Genomic DNA, 14,728 nt, shown 5'->3' with positions numbered 1-14,728 from the left:
TCTATATTAAATTCACTAGTCTTTTCCAAGATTTACCTCAAGACGAAGATCTGATCTATTGTGAACTTCTGCCTGAAGAGACCACATTGATATCCCCCAACTATTTGTTCCGCATATGGTCTCAACCGCTGATACACAATATTTGACAGTATTCTATATGCCACAGTCAGTATTGTAATTGCTCGGTAGTTTTTACATTCAAGATGATCTCCCTTTTTATGTAGTGGAATAATTACTCCGGTATTCGAGTCTTGTGGCAGTTGTTTATTATTCCATATGTTCACTATTAGTTCGTGAATCGCATTCAATAGGGAGTATCCGCCTTCTTTTATTAATTCTGCGCTAATATTGTCTAATCCAGGTGACTTGTTGTTTTTCAGTCTGGTAACTGCTTCTTGCATTTTAGCTATTGAAGGGGGGTTGTTTCTCTGGTATCCGTTTGATCCAGTATAGTTCCATCGTATAGTGGATCTCTGTTTTGTTCAAACTTTTATTTGAAGAATTCAGTCCATCTTTGTAGTATTTCACTCTGTTGAGTTACTATATCTCCTTCTTTGTCTCTGCACATAATTGTTCTTGGTTTAAATTCTTTTCTGCTTTTGTTAAGTTTTTGGTAGAATTTTCTGGTTTCTGTTGGTTTATTTAATTATTCAATTTTTTGGAGTTCTTTTTCTAATATGTTCTCTTTTTTTTTCTGCGATGTATTTTCTTCTCTTCCCTCTTTAGCATTCTATATTCCTTCTCTGCCTGTTTTGTTCTATGTCATTATTGTAATCGTTGATATGCATTATTTTTCTCTCTGTTATGTTACGACACTCTTCATCGAGCCACTTCCCTTCAGTTGATTTGACTTTTTTTGTAGACCCAAGGTCTCTTTGGCAGCGTCACAGAATATACAACCACACAGAAGCGAATCTGACTGTCGTTTCCATTGATTTTGTGGTGACCGAAATATTTGACCTTGTGCACCAGTTACAGAATAGACCTTGATGTTCTAAGGAATAGACCATTCCAAATTAGGTAATATTTTTGACAAGTTGTTATTAATTAAATATGAAATATAAAATTTAACTATAAAATATAAATAAAATATAAAATAAAACATATATAAATATAAAATTTAACTATAAACAACTGTCACGTCAGTCGCAAAAGTGAGGTTGCACCAGTTACGTTGACACATGAGCATGAGAAATATGTTACCGTTTTCGGCATGAGTTTCGCTTCTGTATGGTTATTTATTCTGTGGCAGCGTCCTGTATGGTGTTTTTACAGGCTTCCCATTCTCTGTTTATATCCTCGTGCTTTTGTCTGTTTTCTAGCCGTCCTTTTATATATTCTTTGTATTTGGCCTTTTTGCTGTTGTCTGCTAAGTTTTTTATTTCATATTTTTCAATTTTGGATCCCTTTTCTTTTTTTATGTTTGAGATTCTGGCTCTTATTCTACTTTCCACTAGGTAGTGATCTGAGTCAAAATTTGCCCCTCGTCTGCTGCATGCGTTTATTACGTCTGAGTGATGTCTAGAATCAATAATTACATGATCGATCATGTTTACTGTATCCCCATCTGGAGATCTCCACGTTCCCTTATGAATATTTTTTCTCTGGAAGCATGTGTTGGCAATGACCATGTTAAGGGAAGTTGCTAGATTTATTAGTCTGATGCCATTGTCATTGGATACTTCATGGAGGCTGTGCTTACCTATCGTTGGTAGGTATTGTTGCTCTTTTCCTATGTTTGCGTTGAGATCACCAAAAATAATTTTGATGTCATTCTTTGGGCATGAATGGTATGCAGCTTCTAGTTCTTCATAGAATTTTTCTTTGACATCGTCTTCTTTTTCCTCTGTAGGGGCATGTACATATATCGCCATTGCACACTTTTATAAGTTGGTCTCTTCTATTTTTCCTTATTGGTTTAGCTTGCCTTACTTCCCTGTTATACTGTCCATTCGTGTTATATGACCAAACCATGCTAACTTTTCTCCTTTATTGTGTCAAGTAATTATTTATTTTTTATTTGTGTACATTTATTTTAATTGTGTTTCTTATTTCTTCATTTTTGAGTATGTCTGTCCTTTTTGCTGCTATCGTTGTTCTGAGGGATTTCATATCTGTTGATTTTATTCTACTCCGGTGTCTTCTGTTTAATATGCGATTTTCAGCTCCACATGTCAAATTTGACCAATATATTATTTTATATTCTCATTTTTCCTCAACCTCACCTGCCCGTGATATGATCTCGATCATGATCATCCGGTACATCCTGCTAGATAACAAACGAGGCGCTGACGTCCGAGTGATTGCCGGTATAAGCAATCCCCCACTTACTGACCAACAGCTTCGGGTGGAAGAGTCGGTAAGTGGAAGGGCACCTTCTTGGCTTCTTGTCCTAGAAATGAGAAATCATTTCTAAAGGTGGACGATCCAGGCAAGGTCAACGGTGTGGAGATGCATAAGCCAATGAGAAACCAATGCATTAAAGGCTATCATCCCTAGATAGAGCATCCCTAGTTAACGAACGAACATTTTTAGCTAGGTATTTCCATTCTATGTATTTATTAATAATTTACGCTCCAATAATCTTAGTATTGTCCTTTGCATGAGCATTTTTCAGTGCGTAACAAATGATAGGAAAAAGGGTAAGTCCGTGATAATACACATTTATGACATTTATTATAACATGACATTTTAGTTAAATCTGACAGCTGTCACATTTTATTTTCAATTTGGAATAAAAACACATCAAATGTGTTTCTTGAATTTATAAAATGGTATTTTCTTTGATTTGTATAGTCTTATAAATTATACAGATTATATTTGTATTATTATCTAATTAAAAAAAATATTTTTTATTATAGCGCCATCTGTCGACAACTAGAATAATAGAATAAATGTTATAAATGTCACCGACGAAATGTAATCACCGACGTGCCTTTTTTTCTGTCACATACAATTTAATGCGTAAAAAAGAAATCGAAAAACTGTGACGCACTGAAAGATGATCATGAGAAAAAGAATACGTAGTGATGTCTCATTTATTATTTTATAAATTAAAAATAAGTTTAGATTAATATGAATTTTTTTTTTCAAAAAATTATCTGACTCATATTTTCACGGCCAACGAAAATAAAATTTATCGTAATTTTTGTTGCAATTAATGTTTGGCTTAATTAATTACGAATAACTCACAATTTGAAGCAGTTAGAAGTAGGGACTGATAGTGCGGGATCCGAATAGGGAGTCAAAATGTACCCATCTGCTTGCCGGACGCAACATTTTTTATTAAATTTCATACATAGACAAATATTTCTAGCATGCGTTGCCTATCAGAATCGTGTCATAGCTATCATTAAGGGGGGCGTAGGGGTTGAAATCCATATTTCAAGCACATTTTTTTAAAGTATGGTAGAATTATTTTATTTTTTTTTACTAAATAGGCATATTTATTACAATTCATAGATTACTCAAGAAAAAATTCAAGGAAAAATACTGAAAAATAAGCTAACGGTGGCAAATTTTTAAAAGACACCTCAAAATATCATGAACTTTGCGGTGGACATCAGAACGCATCATTGGATCATGGTAAACAAAAAAGTCAAAAGATTTTATTAGCTTGAGTTTCTAGAGGTAACAACGCTGTCGAGTTTTTTAGTTTTATCTAATTTTGACTTTCTGATATCACTCAGAAATCAAAACAACGAATTTTTTTGCAAAAAAGGGTGAAAATTAACATATTTATTATTGTTAAACAAAAAATAAGCATACAACAAAAAATATCTAGACAGCGTTACCTCAGAAATGTCTAAAGAAAATAATATATACAAAAATCCAGGTGGGTCGGTCAAGTAGTTTTTGAGTTACAATATCTACAGCCTTTGAAAAACAGTTTTGAGGAAAACGCGTTTAAAGTATTGTCAACTTTTATTTTCAATTTCTTTTTTGTCTTTCAAATCGTATAATAATGAACACCGTAATATTTTTTGAATCGCGGAGTAATTTACTAAAGAAAATGGGAACATCTGTTGACCGTTGTTCACTACCTTCAAGCATGCTGGCTATTCAACACTATCTCCCTACCTTCCTACCTTCGACTCGCTTTGCAGCAAGTTCGTACCAGCGCGCTTGAGCGTAGTGAGAAACGGTCAACAGCTGTCCTTATTTTCTTTTGTAAATTACTCCGCCATTTAAAAACATATTCCGGAGTGCACGACTTTACCATTTGACAGAAAAAAAGAAATTGAAAATAAAAGTTGACAATACTTTAAACGCGTTTTTCTCAAAACTGCTTTTTCAAGCTGTAGACTTTGTAACTCAAAAACTGCTTGACCAACTCATCTAGAATTTTGTATATATTTTCTTTAGATATTTCTTGAGGTAAAGCTGTCGAGATATCTGTTGTTTTATGCTTATTATTTGTTTAACAATAATAAATATGTTGATTTTCACCCTTTTTTGCAAAAAAAATCTTTTCCGCAAATCGCCAGGAAATTTTGACATTCCTGTCAAAATTTCTTGAAGAAAAAGTCAGGACTTCCTTACTGTAAGGAAATGTCATTTCCTTACTGTAAGGAAATGATATTTCCGTACAGTTGTTAGTGTTCTACATAAATGATAATTCAACCTCAATACGTTTCCATAGTAACCCAAGTAATTTTATTAGGAATTTCAAAGCACCATTTATTTGGGAATAAAATTATCGCGTTTTTTTTTAAATCAATCAATATCTGTCGAATTTTAAACGATTTGCGGAAAAATAGTATGTTTACCTCGTAGGAAAAGCCACATTCCTGGACTCTGTGTTGCTAAGTCTCGGCTTGCGCCTCGACTTAGCAATCTTCACAGTCGTCCAGGAATGTTAAGCTTTTCCTACCCGGTAAACAATGTACTATTGTTTAGACTTCTGAGTGATATCAAAAAGTCAAAATTAAATAAAACTAAAAAACTCGACAGCGTTGTTACCTCTAGAAACCAGTGGCGGCTCGTACCACTTTAAGAAGGTAGTGCCACAACTCGGGCAGCCGCCAAAATTTTTAGTGACGGATTCACGATATTGTCAAAAAAAGGTATACTGACAACAAAAACTAAAAAAAATATGCGCAGATACTTTTATCTTATGTACATATCTTAAGTTTATTGATCTGAGGTGCCAAGCAATTGTCCAACATTGATCAAAACAGTTCCGTAAATTAATTAATAATAAAAACCTCTTAACCTACCACCAGCATTTACTGCTGATAGTGCTTGAAAATTGTTATTACGATTTAGTCTCTATTTACCAATTTATAAAAATAATACTATTTCATTATTCACACACATGCACAAATTTTTGTAATGTCACTTTTAAATTTTACGATATATGAAGTTCATTCTTCTATTTTTTGGTTGCAAAGTTTTCAATGACTTTATAATTAAAATTATCAATACAATTTACAAAATGCTTTTCTGCAGATAGCATACCTAAAGCACTAGGTTTCGATGTAAACATCGAAAAAAGCGTTCTGCTTCAGATGTTGATATAGGAATGGTAACTAAAATACTTAAAAGTTTAATAGTTTCTTCAAATGTGCTTTTTAAACCTTCCCTCTACAATAAAACCGATAGCGAAACAGCCCCAGAGGTAGTACTTAATTCGTCTCGCTAATACAGTACCTACTTCTAATTCAGTTTTAAACCGAGTTTTGCTTAAAAATTAAAATTGTCTCCATGGTTCATTAAGAAATGATTCGGAGAACTGATGCTTATAAGCAGAAAACTTCTCCGACATAAATAAATTAGAAGCAACTAAATGTCCGGAGAAGGTAGACCTTTGAAAGATCTGGTACTTTGAATAATATGAACCTTTAAGTCGTTGTCTAATTCGGCGCTAAAATTGACCAGCTCCTTAAATATGCCTCTATTTTCTGAATTTTCTTTTTCGTCGTGACCTCTTAAAGCTAACACCTTATAACATTTGTAGTTTTTTTTCTAGCGAAAAACCACCAAAAAAAATTTTAAAATACTAATCTTTATTGTCAATTAATAAATTAAACTTAATAAATAATCAAAATATTATCAAAATACCCACGATCATGATGCACTAAAAGTTTAAAATACAAAAACTTTTTAACAGAAAATATACATAATAAAAGCGACAAACCAGCACGTAAAGAAACTCAAAATAAATAGACCTGGCTTCATACCCTCGTGCCTGGGTTAAGGTATACTAATAGTCCAATATAGCACTTTCTCTGTCACTTACATATAATGCTCGTAAAATCTTTCTCTCTTTACTCGTGCCAGTACTGACTTCGGCGCGAAGGAGATTCTCCTGTCGAATACTCTCCGCTGTCGGCAGGGATTGTATTGCGCCCATAGTTGCCATATTTTGTATAATTTATGAAGATCAAAAGAAATACACACAAAACAATTAAAAATTTTATATGTTTATGGATAGTTAGCAAGGTAGTGCCATGGCTCTATGGCACTACCTCACGGGCCGCCACTGCTAGAAACTCAAGCTAATAAAATCTTTTGACTTTTTTGTTTACCATGATCCAATAATGAGTTCTGGTGTCCACTGCAAAATTCATTGTATTTTGAGGTGTCTTTTAAAAATTGCCACCATTGGCTTATTTTTCAGTATTTTTCCTTAAATTTTTTTCTTTAGTAATCTATAAATTATACTGAATATGCCTATTTAATTTAAAAATAAAATAATTCTACCATACTTTAAAAAAAAATCAACCATTTCGTCCGTCCCTTATGGTCGGGGAGCCAAAGCGGGAATTTTTTCCAGTTACTCGAGCACGTCAGATTATTACATGGGGAGAAACCTTGTACCCTGAAAATGTACCTCTAGCATATATTGGCTCTTAATGCAGGGGAGTTCGTTAAGGGGGGGCCGAAAAAAAAATCTATCCTTAGAAAAACTCGAAAACGTCAGAATAAGATAAGGTAAACTAAGTAAATGCAAAACAGTGAATATTTCAAAAATCTGACTATTTGAGCGGGGCTTAAGGAAATTGGTGAGTCCCAAAGTTTCACAAGAAAAAAGCGAATATTTCGCGAAATGAATGACAGATCGAAAAACTAAAATATACGTAATCAATATTTTTCAAAAATCTATCGAATGATACCAAACACGAATTCCCACGGAGAGGAGTGGGGGTAAATTTCAAATTTTAAATGCGAATCCCGCGATATTTCGTGAAATGAACATCAGATCGAAAAACTGAAAAATTCACTTTTTCAAAATCTATCGAATGGCACCAAACACGACTCCCACAGAGATGGGGTAGGTGGGTTACTTTAAAACATTAAATAGGAGCTTCCATTTTTTATTGCAGGTTTGGATTCCGTACGTAAAAATAATTAAGTTTTATTCGAGACATTTTTTCTAATTATGAAGAGATGGCGCTATAATCTAAAAAAAAAACGATTGTTGGAAATGGAAAATTAAATTAAAAATTTAAAGCCCCCACTAAAATGGAAAACTTTACTTAACTTTTTTTGGTTTTAGGACCTACTCTTCACAACCTAATAGGTCCCCATAACGCTCGAGTGACTGGCACATTTTAGCATACTTTGCTCCCTTACTATTAAGGATAGCTATAACACGATTTTGATAGGCAACCCATGCTAGAAATATTTGCCTATGTATGAAATCTAATAAAAAAAAATGTTTCATCCGGCAAGCAGATGGATACAGGTCGACCTATATTCGGACCCCGTACTAACACGCTTTGTCCAGCGCGCTTTAACGTAGCGACAAATGTTCAACAGCTCTTCCCATTTTTTTTATAGATAACTCCGCTATTCAAAAACATATTCCGGTGTGCATCACTTCACCATTTGATAAAAAGGAATTAAAAACAAAAGTTAACAAAACTTCAAACGCTTTTTTCTCAAAACTGCTTTTTTCAAAGGCGGTGGACATTGTACCTCAAAAACTGCTACGCCGATCCGCCTAAAATTTTGCGTATAAATTCACTAGACATTTGGTGAGGTAACCCTGTCGATATATTTTTTGTTTTATGCTTATTTTTTATTTAACAATAATAAATATGTTGATTCGCCTTTTTTGTGCAAGAAATTTTGTTACTTTGATTTCTGAGTGATACCAAAAAGTCCAAAATCGTTATAACTAAAAAAACTCGACAGAGTTATCTCAATAAACATAAATCTTAATAAAATCTTTTTGAATTTTTTGTTTACCATGATGCAATGGTAAGTTCGGATGTCCACCGCAAAATCCATTTTTTTTCAAGTGTCTTTAAAAATTTGCCACCGTTGGCTTATTTTTCAATATTTTTTTGAGTATTCTTTGAATTATACTGAATACGCTTGTTTAATTTAAAAATAAAATAATTGTATCATACTTTCAAAAAAAATTCACAAAAATGTGCTTGAAATGTTGATGTCAACCCATACGGCCCCCCCTTAAAGACAGCTATGACACGATTTTGATAGGCAACCCATACTGGTCGTGTTTGTCTATGTATGAAATTTAATAAAAAGAATATTTCATCTGGCAAGCAGATGGGTACATTTCGATCTCCTATACGGATCTTAGACTATGAGCAAGAAATAAAAAAGTATCATAATAGTTATTTATGATATAAGTGTTAAAAGTACAATTTTAAGGCACGCATGTGAAAGTTTGCAGAATGAGCGAAGCAAATTTTGCAATTCACATGAGTGCCTTAAAAATGTACTTTTTAACACGTATATCATACAATATTTTTTCTACAAACGTCTTATATATCGACAATTATAATTTATTCATTCTCAATTACAGGACAATATCTACAAAAACTTTTACTTGAACTTGACTGACATTCCATTTTTATATTTTTCTTGACATTACATCAAAACTGCCAACTGCCTATACTGTCAATACGTAAATCATAACAACTATAGAATAACATCTTACTTTTATTGTATATTTTAACAAATTTTAATAGTTTTTTCTACAAACGTGATAAAAATGCAATAATACAGATTAAAGTAAATTTTAAAAAACCTTTTAAACCATCTTTTTCAAATTGCGCAAGTTGTACTATTAATATTAATGTTAATAAATGAAATATAAATATTTTGACGTTTCACAATTTGACAATTCACTTGTAACTGCAGTGCCTTAAGGCTATGGGTACATAATTCGCAAATATTTTACGTGTATCCCTACTTTTTCTGTCTTTACACGGCAAATTGCGTGTAGTAAAATTCACACTGGTATGGATATGTAAACATTACTAGAATGTCATTCTACTTGAAAATGTCATCATTAATTTAAAGAGATGGGTTTTGAATGTTCTTGGATAACTGTTATTTTTATAATTGGAAATTATTAATTCAGTTAATAAATGTGATAATTTTTTCACTAACTATCTATTCAGTGATTGTAATAATTTATTTGTACAACAAAGACTAAAGAAATACATCGAGAAAAGAAGAAAAGTGTTAAAGTGATTTTTTAATAATATATTGTTATGGAACGCTTACAATTTTGAACATCTTTAACAACAAAATACTTGGATCACAGAATATATTATCCTGATGTATTCTCTGCTTGGACCTTCCACAAATAATACACAATAAATAACTTTTTATTAAGTTCACGTCTTAAATCAATTATTTATCAAATACACTATATTTCAATAATATTTAATCAATAACTCAACATATAGTATACATCCGTATATAATATTAATATACACGGATTATACAACATATGACAGAAGCTCGAAACAAATGACTGTGAATGAAAAGTCCTATTCCCGATGCAATGTCAAATATTTAAAATTGTCACTGATTTCAGTGTCTGACTGACAATTATACTGACAATATTATATTCGGCCGAGTGCGTTGTAAGACAAAGATAGATTTGGAAAATATTACCACGGCATTGTGTTTATTTTTTTCGAATCCTGAAAAAACCAATAAATATTTTTGAAAAATTTAAACGCAGAATGAAAGACTAAATTATTACCGAGAGCCGAAAGTCCCTTAGAAAAAATAAAAAGTTTATTTTGAATGATATATTTGAAATTAAAAATCACACTAAATTTTCTCTTAGTTTTTCACCCCTGTAACTTATTAAAATAAACATTATTAATCTCAGGGACTTTCGGCCCTCGCTAATAACGTGATCTTTCATTCTGCGTTTAAATTTTTCAAAAATACTTATTAGTTTTCTCAGGATTCGAAAAAAATGAATCCCCATTTGAATAGCATTGCAGCCGAAAATACATACCGATCCTCTTAAAAATTTTAAAGCACTAGTGCTTTAAAGTAGCATTTTTAACGCTCCTATGGAGTGCTAAAAATTTCATTTTTACCACGGTTGTAGAAAAAATATAATTTAATTTCAATGCTAAAATACCGAGTGTTCTATTTAAGAAAACTAAGAAATTACTCATTGCGAGTCTCGACCAACCTTGTATACTAAAGTTAAACATTTCGCTATATTAGTCATGTTTAGACCAAATTCATGATCATCTCCACAAACTTGGATGCATTTGAAAACTCCACCATAACACTGAATACTGTCCATTGAGAGAGTGAGCAAATTCAAATACCTAGGAACGTGGCTTTTTGAAGACTGGGCATCGGACAGGGAAGTAAAATGTCGCATTGAGCAAGCTCGACAAGCTTTCGTAAAATTCAGGAAGGTACTAACCTGCTCAAAGTTCGACCTTACACTGAGACTAAGGTTTACTAAATGCTACACTGAACCAAAAAGTACGTAAATATAATGAAAAAAACATTGATTCAAAAACGGGGAGCATTAATTTTCGTCCAAAGATCAGTATCATTGGTCCAATGTAAGTAGATACATTAACTAATGCCCAAAAACATTAATTTTTATGAATTAGTACGTTCATTCAATGTACTTTCTAGTTAAGAATCAATGTATCGGTACATTGAATCAATGTATCGGTACATTGAATCAATGGATCGGTACATTAATTCTTAACTAGAAAGTACATTGAACCAACGTACTAATTCATAAAAATTAATGTTTTTGAGCATTAGTTAATATATCTACTTACATTGGACCAACGATACTGATCATTGGACGAAAATTAATGCTCCCCGTTTTTGAATCAATGTTTTTTTCATTATATTTACGTACTTTTTTGGTTCAGTGAATGGCATCTTCATGTATATTTGTATATAACATACAAATAGTTAATAAGTAAACAAAATGACGACTTAATATCTATATAAATATTTCAAATATAGGTTGAAGCAACGGTTTTTTGCCGATTCTCAAACTAATGTTAAGTATTATCTATAAATTTAAAGAAAAAAAAAACATATATTTTTAATTAACACGAACAACTTTTTATAATGTAATTTGGAAAAAACTGAATAACTAAATATAACAGAAATTGATTCTTCTTATAAAATATTTAAAAATATATATATTTATATTATATAAAAAATGTGTACCTGATATCGTGAAAATAAATACATCTACAATAACATCTTCATAAATACAGCATCTGTCTGGGATTAATTAATTATCACCACCCATACAAAAAGTAAATGGTTGAATGGCATTTTTCTTTGATTTCAAAAATCTAATATGATCCTCGACTTCTTGCTGGGTCTTCCCGATGTAAGAATGATTATGAAAATCTCTGATGGTATATTTTATTAGTTCGTACAAAATATCGATGTAGAACCCTAAGAATAACTGCATGTTATCCATCTACAATTTATTATAATAATTATTATAAAAAAATAAATCTAAATAATGAACATAGTTGTATTTTTGGGTATCACTTTTTTTATAGAAATATTTTAATTTATCCTGAAAAAAATTGCTAGACGTTTAGATGTTTATTTTTACTTTGATATATACTACCGACTCCAAGAGTTAATAATATTTTTCAATTATTTACGGTTTAATCATCTAAAGATTTAGTTTACTAATCTTGTATAAGATTACACCATTTAGAAATATTTTCAAATGGTTCCTATTTTCTTTTACCTATGTGTCGAATTAGCTTTTGAAAAAATTTACAGAGAACAACAATTAATTAATACTGGATATGCAGGATTGAATAATGAAATAGGTACTTACATTCCTTAATGTCTTCAACGGTGATCTTTTCAAATAAAAATTTATTTGTTTTATCCTTGATATGACTTTCACACTGAAGAAAGGAGGTAATTCTTTCGAAATTGCTGTCCAATCCATCAATAAGTCCATTTCCATTTCCAAACGCCACTCCAAAGTCCATATCAATCTGCAAAAGTGGAAATAGAAGTACAACTTTTTTTTTATATAGAAATCCAACAAAATAATTTATAAATACAGTTAAAAATATATGTAAATACATACCTTTGAAAAATCAACCAAATCACTAGTGCCAAACACCGCTCCTCAGAGTCTGCAGCGTGACTGTCTGGAGGAGGCTGCATCTGTTGTCACGTGATTTTTTTACACCAATAAAAACACTTATAGAGTTTTAAGAAATGTATCAGTTTATGTACAAGATCATTGTTATAATGAATTGATCAATGATTCAGGTATATTACATTAATACAATGATTGCGTTACATCAAAACAATGTATCGAGTTATTAATCAAAGTCGAAAACATTGATTTAATGTTACGAAAACATTGATTCAATAAACGAGTTCGTAATTTAAAGAACACTGTTCATTAGTGCAACGTTTTATATTCATTAATTTAACCGCATAATCCTGACGTATAATTTCATATATACAATGAACAAATTATTAGTATTATGAAAAAAGTCATTGGATAGATAAAAAGATTCATTGGTTTAATGATTCTATTCATTATTTTTTAATGAATAGAATTACATTGTAATAATGAATATGGTCATTACTTAATGACTACGTGTTTATAGTATTAACGAAATTTTAATTGAATTAATGTAAAAAAAGTCAATGAATGGCGTTCATTGGTACTATGTACAATATTTTTTTCAGTGTACGTGTGGTCGGTGCTGCTATATGGCATAGAGGGCTGGACACTCAAAACGAGGGATATAAACAGATTAGAAGCCTTCGAAATGTGGCTTTATCGCCGTATCCTAAAGATACCATGGACGGCGAAAGTCACAAATGTGGATGTCCTTAAAAGAATCAACCAAGAACGTCAGGTTTTCGAAAACATCAAGAAAAGAAAAACGGCGTATTTGAGTCACATCATGCGAAACGAAAAATACCAGTTCCTTCAACTTATAATCCAAGGTAAAATTGAAGGCAAGAGAGGAATAGGACGCAAGAAAATGTCCTGGCTCCGAAACATAAGACAATGGACAGGGATTACCGACATACAATCACTGATACACATTGCAAGAAACAGAGAGTTAACGGAAAATGTGATCGCCAACATCCATTAGTGGATTTGCATTTGAAGAAGAAGAAGAAGAAGAATCATGTTTAACAGTAATACACTATACTAAAAATCGTTTGGACCTAAGTAGAAATGTTTATATCAAATCACTACAGTTCTACAGGATGTGAGTGTTGCTACAAAATTAACAAAAAAATTGTAGTTATCTTTTAATCTACCTCATATAATCTTACAAAAACCACCATATTTGAAGAAAGAAGACATCGAGGAGAATGCAAAAATGTATAAATATACAGTTTTCATATTACAAGAAAACTTGTTGGAAATTTACACAATGTTGGGTTGGGTGCTCCTTTTATTTTACATTTGGATAATGGATGAGAATTCGTCAATTCAGTTTACAAGCGTTGCCAATGCAAAGGTGTTGTACAAAAATAAGTGTGCATGTCGTGCAAACAACAAAATTTGTAAATCAAAATGTCATGTTTCACTATCTGGTTCAAATATAAAGGATTAGTCTTTAAAATTGGTTTTAGATAAAAAAAAATTATAGATATATTATGGATAATTTTATTTATCAACATTGGCCATTTGTTTCTGGCCACTGTCGTTACTGACCGATTAGGTATGAAAACTCTCATTTTAAGTTGTTTTCTTAAAACATTGGCCAATTAGCCCAATAAAATAAAATAAAATCAAAATGTAATTCCGTACGGGTTGGAATAAATTTTTTATTAAAGTTTAGGTCAAAGCAAAAGATATTTTCAAGAAAGTATATGATTCATATGAGGGGATCATTGTTTAAATAATTAAAAATTCGTAATTTTTGCAAAAAATTTACTTTTTTAACTGTTGCAGCAATTCTTGTTTTTATTAAGAATTTTACAATTTTTTGTAATAAGTACCTTTTTCCCAGGCAATATTTACTTCTTGTAAAAGTGTAATAAATAATATATTTCAGGTTATCCACTTATTTCGAAGCCGATCAAAAAAAAATGAATATAAAAATAATGTTATTTATTGTGTTCTCCGTTCTCTTGTTTGTGAATGGTGATGGTGGAATGTTTGACTACCAAAAGGACGTTAAGTAAGTAGGGCTATAATACTTAATGCCATCATCGGTGCCAATAAAACTGTACCTATACTAAATTTACAATCAAGATGCAGTAGAAATAAACAAACCACGACACGTTAAATGCTACTAGGAGCACTCCCGAATCATAGTTTACAATTAAGAAATTATGATTTGAGATTTTCAATGTATATGTTACCGGCCAAACCCGATTTCAGGACAAACTAGTTTGGTCTAGGCTAGTTTGTCCTAAGCGCGTTAGGATAAACTAGTATGGCCTAGACCAAACTAGTTTATCCTATCGCGCGTAGTCCAAACTATGTAGTTTATGC

The 14,728-nt window shown here is 31.6% G+C and overlaps 1 long non-coding RNA gene across 2 annotated transcripts in view; it reads left to right on the top strand.

The window, feature by feature from the left end:
• Nucleotides 1-14,728, top strand: part of LOC126888854 (uncharacterized) — a 46,448-nt gene that overhangs the window by 1,385 nt on the left and 30,335 nt on the right. For both annotated transcript variants that reach the window (XR_007699677.1, XR_007699678.1), the window contains exons 2-3: nucleotides 863-1,020; nucleotides 14,286-14,411. This is a non-coding gene — a long non-coding RNA (uncharacterized LOC126888854). The remainder of the gene's footprint in view (nucleotides 1-862; nucleotides 1,021-14,285; nucleotides 14,412-14,728) is intronic.

Source organism: Diabrotica virgifera, chromosome 7 (genome assembly GCF_917563875.1).
Source record: "Diabrotica virgifera virgifera chromosome 7, PGI_DIABVI_V3a".
Classification (NCBI taxonomy): Eukaryota; Metazoa; Arthropoda; class Insecta; order Coleoptera; family Chrysomelidae; genus Diabrotica; species Diabrotica virgifera.
Note: the sequence above shows the minus strand (reverse complement) of the source record. Positions and strands in the feature narration are given on the sequence as shown.